This window comes from Narcine bancroftii, chromosome 2 (assembly GCF_036971445.1).
Source record: "Narcine bancroftii isolate sNarBan1 chromosome 2, sNarBan1.hap1, whole genome shotgun sequence".
NCBI lineage: Eukaryota > Metazoa > Chordata > Chondrichthyes > Torpediniformes > Narcinidae > Narcine > Narcine bancroftii.
The window spans coordinates 27,859,283-27,869,863 of record NC_091470.1 but is presented as its reverse complement, the minus strand read 5'-3'; positions in this window follow the sequence as shown (position 1 = coordinate 27,869,863).

Here is a 10,581-nt window from a genome sequence, read left to right as displayed (position 1 = left end):
TATTGCCTCCCGCCTGCCAATGTATGGGGTTGGTAGATTCATTGAGTATAATTACGCAGCACAGGTTCCATGTGCTGGAAAGGTCTTCTATTGTGCTATATCGTTAAAATTTGTAAAAATCATTAAATATAAAGTGAAGCAAAAATAGAAATGTTAGGAGAGCTGTCAGTCAAGCAGCGACTGTGGGAAGAGACAATAGCTCAGTTCAAAGACCCTTTGTCAGAACTGAGAAAGCAAGTTGTTCAATGTAGCCAAATAAGGGGAGCAAAGGAATATCTTTAATAGGTATGCAAGATGGTGGGGCTTAGTGCCATACACACAATAAAAGGTGCTGGAGAAGCTCAGCAAGTCATAAAGTGCTGGAGAAACTGCATGATCTGCTGAGTTTTCCAGTGTTTTTTTTTGTGGGCTGCAATGTCTGTAATAGGGTGAGTTAACGAACTCTATTCATTGCAGAGTTAAGGTCATTTCTGTGTGCAATGTGTTGCAAATGTCTGAACGACGCTGTGTCATAGAACATGCTGAACAGACCCAAATATACTAATTAAAGATTTTAAAATAGGACGAGAAATGGCAATCGCACTGACAGAAAGAAAGTGCCAGTTAACTGATGATTCAATATTGAGGCCCACAGGCTGCAATATGAACAGAAAACAAATGAGATATTGTTCTTCGAGTTCACGTTGGGCCACATTGAAACGGTGTCGATGGCCATAAACAGAGAGGTTGAAGTATGACTGGGATGGTGAATTAAAATGCCAAGCAATTGGAAGCCTACAGACCAACCTGCACTTGATTTCTACAATATAGAGGAGACCTCATTGTAGTTGGTTGCCTGGATAGTAGCAAGAGAAGAGACAAATGAGTTGGTGATTCCTCCAGCCACAGGGAAAGGTGCTGTGAGCCAGAAAGTGGTGGGAAGGGGGCAAGGACTTGTAAAGTGAGTGGCTCCTGTGAAATGCAGAAAGGAGGGGTGTGGGGAAGAAATGATTGGTGGGTGGTATTGAGTTGGAGAAAGTGCAAAGAAAATGGGACACAATGTTAAGCACATCAAGTTGGGGTTTTCTTCATTGTAGATGCAAAAACATTGATCAAACTTTTTGATTTTCTCTTTTGTATTGGTGGCTGTTCAGTACTGTCATTATTATTCCAAGTACGTTCGAAGGAAAAACTTTGCAACTTGAAAAAAGCTTTTAAGATGCTTAATCAGATCCCTGGGTCAAAGCCAAATGAGACAACAGGAATGGAAAGAAAATATAGTGATAAGAGAACAAGATGTACTTAGAAATAGACTTAGTGATGTTGTACTCAAAGTGCTAATTAATATATTTGATATTGGAGCCTTGTTTAAATACTCCTCCCAATTTCTTTTATTGTGCAACACCAAATTTATTTCTGGTTCCAAAGTACATTATATTAACATCAGTGCAATGAAATTAATTGAGAGTGTACAATGTCCTTTTATTTATATGTAAAGGTGTTTCACGCCACTAACCAGAGACCATTTGCAATATTTTATTTTTATCTTTGCTTTATGTGACATGTTTTTTTTTTGTTGGTTATCTTAAAACTGTTCAGTCCCGATATCACTGGTTGCTCAAAATGGAAAACCATCTACCTTATGGCGCTAACACTAAAGCGGGTGGGATTCAACTTTGCAGTGACTGGAGTTAACTCACCATAAGTAACAGAAAAATGGGAACTATGTTCACGGCGGCTGGTCTCGAGAATCTCAGCTGGTTTTGTAGCTGCCTCACCCATTCACTGTTGAAACCATCGTCCATTCCTTTGAGCTTGCAGATAACCTGTGTGCATATCAACAGATATTGAAAGTAGTTAGGGACGAATTGGGAATATGGAAGAAACTATACAAGTTAGTACTTCTATGGCAGCTTCTATTATTCAGGAAAAAAAAACTCAATATTACACAATGTTTGATTTGTTGGTGGTTAACAATTGGATGAACAGATAAAGGAGGTGATGGGACTGATTTTTAAGGATACAGATTAAAGTGAAAACTATGCTAGAGGATAAAGGAAAAGTCCAAAGAATAAAGTAATGATGTTTGAGGGTCATGTTGCAAAGGGTGGAATTGGGAGGGGGCAGACCCAGACTCATCAAAAACAGTGCAGACTGGGAAGGGTTGCAGATGTCATTTGGAACAATCTCCAAACAATGTGAACTTTGCTGATCTCTCTGGAAGCACAGTTGTCTTTGAGTCGGAAGATTGCGAAGGCTGAGGGTTTGGTCCCATTCTGTAGACTTGAGCACAGACCTTTAATTAGCATAGTACGGAGAAATTGCTGGGTGAAGTATCAAACTTGAGGCATGCCTGTCCCTCAGATGAATGTAAAAGATCCCAAGGTGTTGTTTTACAGAAAAATAATAACCAGAATACTGGAGAAACTCAGCAGGTTAAACAGTACATTTTGTAGAGCAAAGATAAGGACACATAACCAATGTTTTGGGCTTGAGCCCTTGTGGGCATCAAAATCCAGCTTTGATTAACTGATCTTGTGATCTTATGGAGCAAAGGAGGTTGTGCTGTAAACTGAGAGAAAAAAAAATATATAGGAAGTTAAGATGTAGTAAATGGTCAAAACCGTTTACCTATTGCAGGATTTTTAAAGAAAAACTGGTTTAAGGTGAGAGGAAGGATCAGACGGTTCATTTTTTTTTAATGCAGAGAATGGTTGACCTCTGGGATGAAGGGAGGTGTTGGATTCAAATGCAATTACTGCATTGAAAAGGCATCTAGCAGATACTTAAATAGGCAAGAAATAGAAGAATATAATCCTAATGTAGGCAAATGGGATTCATGACCAAAAAAAAAAGATCTGCCTTGGGGCCAGTTTTTGTGTTGAACAAATTCATGTTTATTCTTGGAAGCATTTTCGAAGTTTGTGATCTCCTGGAAATGAGCAAAGCAGTCAGCAATGTCCTGTGTTTGTTGTTGAAATGGAAAACTTAAATTCAGCTTTTGGATTTGGATTTTTAAAATGAAATTCAAGTGTAAGATATCCCATAATCGCAATTTCATGTACATAAATTTCATGAAATAAGCAAATGGTTAAGGCCAATTGATAAATGTAAAATTTATACTAAAATTTACAAGAGGACTGAGATTTTACAATCAAGATTATTCTGAATCAGGATTTATTGTCATGAGCAAGTCATTAAATTTGGTGTTTTGTGGCAGTGTCATAGGGCAAACATTCATGTTATAACCATCTTTTGACATATCACTAGATTTAAAAAAAAATAACTGTACAAAAATGTAAGGCTGTATCTTGGTTTCATTGATTATTCAGGAATCTGATGGCAGCGGGGAAGAAGCTATCCTTGTGCCGCTGAGCTCTCATCTTTAGGCTCCTATACCTTTTCCCTGATGGTAGCAGAGTGAAAAAGGCATAGCCTTGGTTGTGGTGGGTCTTTGAAGATAGAGGCTACTTTTTTTTTAAGACACCACCTCATGTAGATGTCCTGAATGGAGTCTGGTGCCTGTGATGTCGCAGGCAGAGTTAACAATCCTCTGGAGTTTATTCTTGGGCTAAGAGTTGGCGCCTCCATACCAGGCAGTGATGCAACCAACCAGGCTGCTCTCCACGGTACACCTGTAGAAGTTTACAAGAGTCTTCGGTGCAATATCGAACCTCTTCAGACACCTCCGAAAGTATAGCCACGGGCAAGCCTTCTTTGTGATTGCGTCAACATGGAGGCTCCAGGACAGATCCTCTGAGATGTTGACCCTCTCCATTACTGAGCCCTTGATGAGGACTGGGTCATGTTTCCATTGCTTCCTCCTGAAGTCCACAGTCATCTTCTTGGTTTTACTGCCATTGCAAAAGTAACAAAGAAAGAGCATGCAGATCTGCAAATGCTGAGGTCAAGTGCAACACATGATGTGCTGGAGAAACTCAGCAGGTTACACAGCGCCCATAGAAAGTGAAGGCTATATGGAATCTGCGTGACCTACTGAGTTTCTCCAACACTTTTGTGTATTGCTTGCAGAGTATAAAGTGACTGTCATTGGTTATTCCGAAAGTGAAAAATTATAATTTAGAAATCTGCCAATAAACCATTATATCAGCCTGTTGGCATCCAGTGAAGAAGAGGTAAAAGGCATGATTGCCTAACATCAGAACTTGATTGTTTTTGATCACAGTACAGAAAAAAAAATTGCAAAAAAAAATTAAGTTGTATTTTACTAAAACTTAGGGCATCAACTTCACCCAGGATTGGAAATTAGTCACCATCTTCATTGGTGTAAATGATTTGTGTGACCATTACAAGGACGTGGTACGATTTGTTTTACATTTATGCAGCTTGAATATGACACTCAGTATTTTTAACTGTATGAATTATGAAAGAAAGGCAAAGCTTTGAAAATAGGATGTAACCATGTTATTTTATGACACTGTTAATTGTGGTTTCTATGCTTGTTGTCTGAAATATGCCAAGGTATTAAATCACTTTGTCAGACTAAATCCGATTTTTTAAAAAAAATCTACTTTATTTCATTTGGAGAGACAGAATAATTTTATGGTAATGATGTGCTCTGCTCTCCATTATCTGCTGCAATGAAATAATTAGCAAGTTGGCCATTAAAGTTGCAATATTTCGTACAATAGGCCAGTTCTGGAGGTTAAGCACATAATTAATTTCCAATAGCCACATTACTCATAGGATCTAATCGATGTTGTTGAGCAATTTCATAATGCAGTCTATATTTACTCTTGTGGGAGCCAGTCTATGGTGCGGTTCTAAGATACAATCCAAAGAGTTGTGGAATCTGACACCATTTAAATTTTAAATTTCAGAAAACTGAAGCAATTGGCACAAGCTTACAGAAGCACTGTTATTTCTGCATAGCAAGTGATGGGGTTACTGAAGGTAACACAGATTTGGAAGCAACACATACAATTATGGTAAAAAAAAAACCCTGGTACTGTATCTGGAATTCAAGCAGCTAGAGAAAATACTTGGGAAGCTAAATGGTCTAAAGGGTAGATAAGTCTCCTGGACCAGATGGAATTCACCCTAGAGTTCTGAAGGAGCCTGCTCCAGAGATTTGGAAGCCACACATACAATTACGGTAAAAAAAAACCCTGGTACTGTATCTGGAATTCAAGCAGCTAGAGAAAATACTTGGGAAGCTAAATGGTCTAAAGGGTAGATAAGTCTCCTGGACCAGATGGAATTCACCCTAGAGTTCTGAAGGAGCCTGCTCCAGAGATTGTGGAGGCTTTGCTAATGATCTTCCAGGAATCGATGGATTCTGGCCTGGTTCCTGAGGACTGGAGAATCGTGAATGTCACTCTGAGGTTTAAGAAAGGAAAGAAGCAGCAGAAATAAAACTATAAACCTATTGGTCTGATGTCAGTGGTTGAAAAGATGTTAGAATCCAATTGTCAAAAGATGAGATTATGAAGTACCTAGAGGAACATCACAAGATAAGTCCAAGTCCACATGATTTCCTTAAAGGAAAATTGTACCTGACGAGCCTATACTGTGCTTCAGGGGTGAAGCAGTGGAGGTTGTGTACTTGAACTTTCAAAAGGCCTTCATCAGGGTGCCACATATGAGGGTGTTTAACAAGATGAGAACAGGAAGGATAAAGCATTGGTAAAACATGGGTAAAGCATTGGTTAATAGGCAATAAATGGTTGCAGAGAACAAAACAAAGGACTCTACATCACCTTTGCTGACCTCACCAAAGCCTTCGACACCGTGAGCAGGAAAGGGCTTTGGCAAATACTAGAGCGCATCAGATGCCCCCCAAAGTTCCTCAACATGGTTATCCAACTGCACGAAAACCAACAAGGTCGGGTCAGATACAGCAATGAGCTCTCTGAACCCTTCTCCATTAACAATGGCGTGAAGCAAGGCTGCGTTCTCGCACCAACCCTCTTTGCAATCTTCTTCAGCATGATGCTGAACCAAGCCATGAAAGACCTCAACAATGAAGACGCTGTTTACATCCGGTACCGCACGGATGGCAGTCTCTTCAATCTGAGGCGCCTGCAAGCTCACACCAAGACACAAGAGAAACTTGTCCGTGAACTACTCTTTGCAGACGATGCTTCTTTATTTGCCCATTCAGAGCCAGCTCTTCAACGCTTGACGTCCTGTTTTGCGGAAACTGCCAAAATGTTTGGCCTTGAAGTCAGCCTGAAGAAAACTGAGGTCCTCCATCAGCCAGCTCCCCACCATGACTACCAGCCCCCCACATCTCCATCGGGCACATAAAACTCAAAACGGTCAACCAGTTTACCTATCTCGGCTGCACCATTTCATTGGATGCAAGGATCGACAACGAGATAGACAACAGACTCGCCAAGGCAAATAGCGCCTTTGGAAGACTACACAAAAGAGTCTGGAAAAAAAACCAACTGAAAAACCTCACAAAGATTAGCGTATACAGAGCCGTTGTCATACCCATGCTCCTGTTCGGCTCCGAATCATGGGTCCTCTACCGGCATCACCTACGGCTCCTAGAACGCTTCCACCAGCGTTGTCTCCGCTCCATCCTCAACATTCATTGGAGCGACTTCATCCCTAACATCGAAGTACTCGAGATGGCAGAGGCCGACAGCATCGAATCTACGCTGCTGAAGATCCAACTGCGCTGGGTAGGTCACGTCTCCAGAATGGAGGACCATCGCCTTCCCAAGATCATGCTATATGGCAAGCTCTCCACTTGCCACTGTGACAGAGGTGCACCAAAGGAGAGGTACAAGGACTGCCTAAAGAAATCTCTTGGTGCCTGCCACATTGACCACCGCCAGTGGGCTGATATCGCCTCAAACCATGCATCTTGGCGCCTCACAGTTCAGCGGGCAGCAACCTCCTTTGAAGAAGACCGCAGAGCCCACCTCACTGACCAAAGACAAAGGAGGAAAAACCCAACACCCAACCCCAACCAACAAATTTTCCCCTGCAACCGCTGCAACCGTGTCTGCCTGTCCCGCATCGGACTTGTCAGCCACAAACGAGCCTGCAGCTGACGTGGACATTTACCCCCTCCATAAATCTTCGTCCACGAAGCCAAGCCAAAAGAAACAGGGGCCTGTGTTGGGGCCACTTCTTTTACGTTTATAAATGATTTGGGCAATGGAGTAAACAGCTTTGTGACTAAATTTATGGATTACCCCAAAATAGGTGGTAGATTTAGTGGTGCTGAGGACATGAAAAAGCTGCAGACAGCCTTGGATAGATTAGGAGAATGGGCAATGAGGTGACAGATGAAATACAATGTGCAAAGTGGGGGTGGGGGCGGTATTCGCGGGCTTACAGCCATCACTCACCGCCAGACCCTCCCCTGGTCCCATCACTAGCGTGCGTCAAGCGTCACTCATGTCTAGCTTGATGCACGCTAATGACTCCCCACACAATAAAAGCAGTGCTTTTGGCTGCTACATTGGAGGGACGGAGGACGTTAATGTTTATCAGGTAAGTAGGTACTGGCATCCACTAGCAAACCTCCCCCCCTGCTGAGTGAGTTTAAGTGTTCAACTGTGCCCCCCCCCCCCCCCCGGAGTCCTCATGCAAGATTTCCTAAAGGCTAACCACTTGATTGAGTTGCCAGTGAAGAAAGCGAATGAAATGATGGCATTCATTTCTAGAGGAGTAGCATAGAAGAATAGGGATATAATGTTGAGACTCTATAGGGCACTGGTGAGACCTCACTTGAAGTATTGGGTACAGTTTTGGGGTCTTATTTGAGAAAGGATGTGCTAGCATTGGAGAGGATTCAGATAAGATTTTCTAGAATAATACCAGGAATGAAAGGATTAACATTAGGGAAGTCTTTGTTTGCTCTTGGACTGTACTTGATGGAGTACAGAAGAATGAGGGGGGATCTTATAGAAACATTTTGAATGCTGAAAGGTCTGGACAGAGTAGATGTGACAAAGTTGTTTTCCGTAGTAGGTGAGGCTCGAGAAAGTGGCTACAATTTCAGGATCGTTATCATCGTGGCCCGTCCTTTGCGAGCGCAGATGAATACGGGGCCTTGTAGCTCTTCTGCCCTCACAGAAATTTTTGTATTTGTTGGCACATTGTGATGTGCCACTGCGAATCGCAGAATGCCATGCAGTGTGATTTTTTTTTCTTCTTGTGAGGTCCTCCCAGTCAGTATAGTTGATATGGAATGACTGGAGATTGCGCTTGATTATGTCTTTGTAAGGAAGATCTGGGCGGCCAACAGGGCGAAGAGCATCCGGTACCCCACGGTAGAGGACATCTTTGGGCAATCAGCCGTCCTCCATACGGACAATGCGGCCAGCCCACCGCAGGGGGCGAGTGTGGATGATTGAGTAGAGGTCCGTACTTCCAGTCTTCTTTGGGACTTGGACGTTTGTGACTCTGTCGCACCATGAGTAGCCCAGAATGGATCTGAGGCAGCGGAAATGGAATGTGTGAAGGCAGTGTTCTTGCTTTCTGTATGTGACCCAGGATTCACAGCCATGGAGAAGAGTACTCAGCATGCTGCACGAGTCTGTAGAACTTTTTGCCACAGGCAGCAATGGAAGTGAGGTCGGTGGGTGTATTTATAGCAGAAATTGACAGGTATTTGGAGTCAGGGCATCAAGGGTTATAGGGAGAAGATCGGCAACTGGGGCTGAGTGATGAGGATTAGCTCATGATTAAATGGACGATTGGCCTACTTCTGCTCTTGTATCCTGTGACCAGCTGGAAGCCTCAAGCAGCTGGCAAAACATCAAGGAAAATTTTTAAAAATTAAAATAAAAATAAATAAGAATAAAATAATACAAATAGTTTAAAAATATGCAAGTTTAAAATTGTAAATGATCTCTGAAGTACCTGGTATGAGTCCAGAGGACCCCAAAACCCAGCAGCAATAGATAGTCACCAAGACATATGATTACTTAAACAAAAGTTGCTTTTAATTACCTTTAAACATAAAAACTTATCACTATTAACTTAGCCCCTTTCAAATTCTAAGCACACATGTATGTAATGTGTATATAAGTTCAGAAAAGTTGTTTGGTTCACAGTCCAATCTCACTTCTCCTTCCTCCAAGTTCACTGGTTCCAGGCAATTCTTATACTGTGCCCAGAATTTAACATGTATAAAGTTCACCAGGCTTTGGTGCTTGAAAGGTGAATGGTTACCGCTCAGGAAGGTTCTTGTTTGTTTTCAAAGAGATTTGTTGTTCCTCGACACAAACTGATCCATTTTAATCAGTCACATCAGTGTCTTGCCTAAGAAACTTTCCCCATCAGGGTTTTCCAGATGATAACCTCTTTCTTTCAGGTTGCCACAGAGTTCCTTTTGGTTTTCTTATTTCAAGTGAAACATTAGGCTACCAGTCCTCTCTTCTTGCATGAATCACTGTCATACTGCAGATCTGAATTCTCTCGCTTTTGCTCACTCTCTCTGAGAAAAAGCCTGTTTGACTCTCTCTGCTTGCAAAAACCACATGACCCTTTTAGAACAGCAAGCTGCACTCCCAAACAGCCTGCGGCTCTGAACTACACCTCCAATCTCTTTCATCTGTTGCTTTTCAAAACAACAGTCCATTAGTGAAGTCTCTTGGACATTCTCTAATGATCTTGCGAAGGCCCACAGGAGCTGTCCTGTCTGGCTTGAGCAGAGCTCCAGTATTTTAAATGAGATCTATTTGGAAAAACCTGCCCCAATTTATCTCCAAAAAACGTATCAATATTAAATACAAACACAACATAATCTGTCACATAACACATAGTCCTTTGGTGAAGATGGGAGCAAATATTCAGCTAGCAGGGTGCCTTGGTTGAGCTTTGATAGTAGAAGTTGTTTGAATAAAGTTGTATGAAACAGCAATGGCGTTGCCCAGGGTGAAAAGATGGTAATGCTGCTCGCTGTTGGGGCAACTCTCTTAAAGTGTCTCCTAATCATTGCTCAGTAAGATTTTCCCCAGTCAGAGGTGTTACCTGTAAACTTGGGTGAGGTTAATTATCTATAATGTTAATATTTGCCTTTTTGCCAGCTCAGTGAAGGTGGGTGGGTGGGTGGGGGAGGGGGGTGGAAACCTGCACATGCAACAAAGATTAAATGTATTCGAAGGATGTGATGGAAAATAAAGTAAAATGCTTTAAGATTTGTATATTGATGTAAGTGAAGTTTGTCCAATTTTTGGATTCATCATAAAAATAGATAGGATGTTGCTAGTTGGATTAATTTGGAAATTGATTCTACCAAGAAATGTTCCCTTATTATGATAGTTAGAGCTCCATTACCCTTTTCTGCTTCTAAATTAACTGATAATTTTGTTGTTAAACATATGCTGAGGATTTAGTTTCTATTTAGAAAATATTTTGAATGCCATTGAATTTTATTAATGAATTCTTTTAACTGATTATTTTGTAACCTTATTATGCAAGATTTTGGTTTTTGTCAATGATCAGAGTTTGGTATCCAATCTCTCCTAGATTCTTTTATTGACCAAATTGTGGCCTCTTTAAAATTATTAACTTCTAAATTTAAAATAACTAAACATAATTTTTTAAGATATTTACAGTTAATATGTTTTTTAAATTCCTTGGTATTAAAACTCCCTCAAGATTTGGAATTAA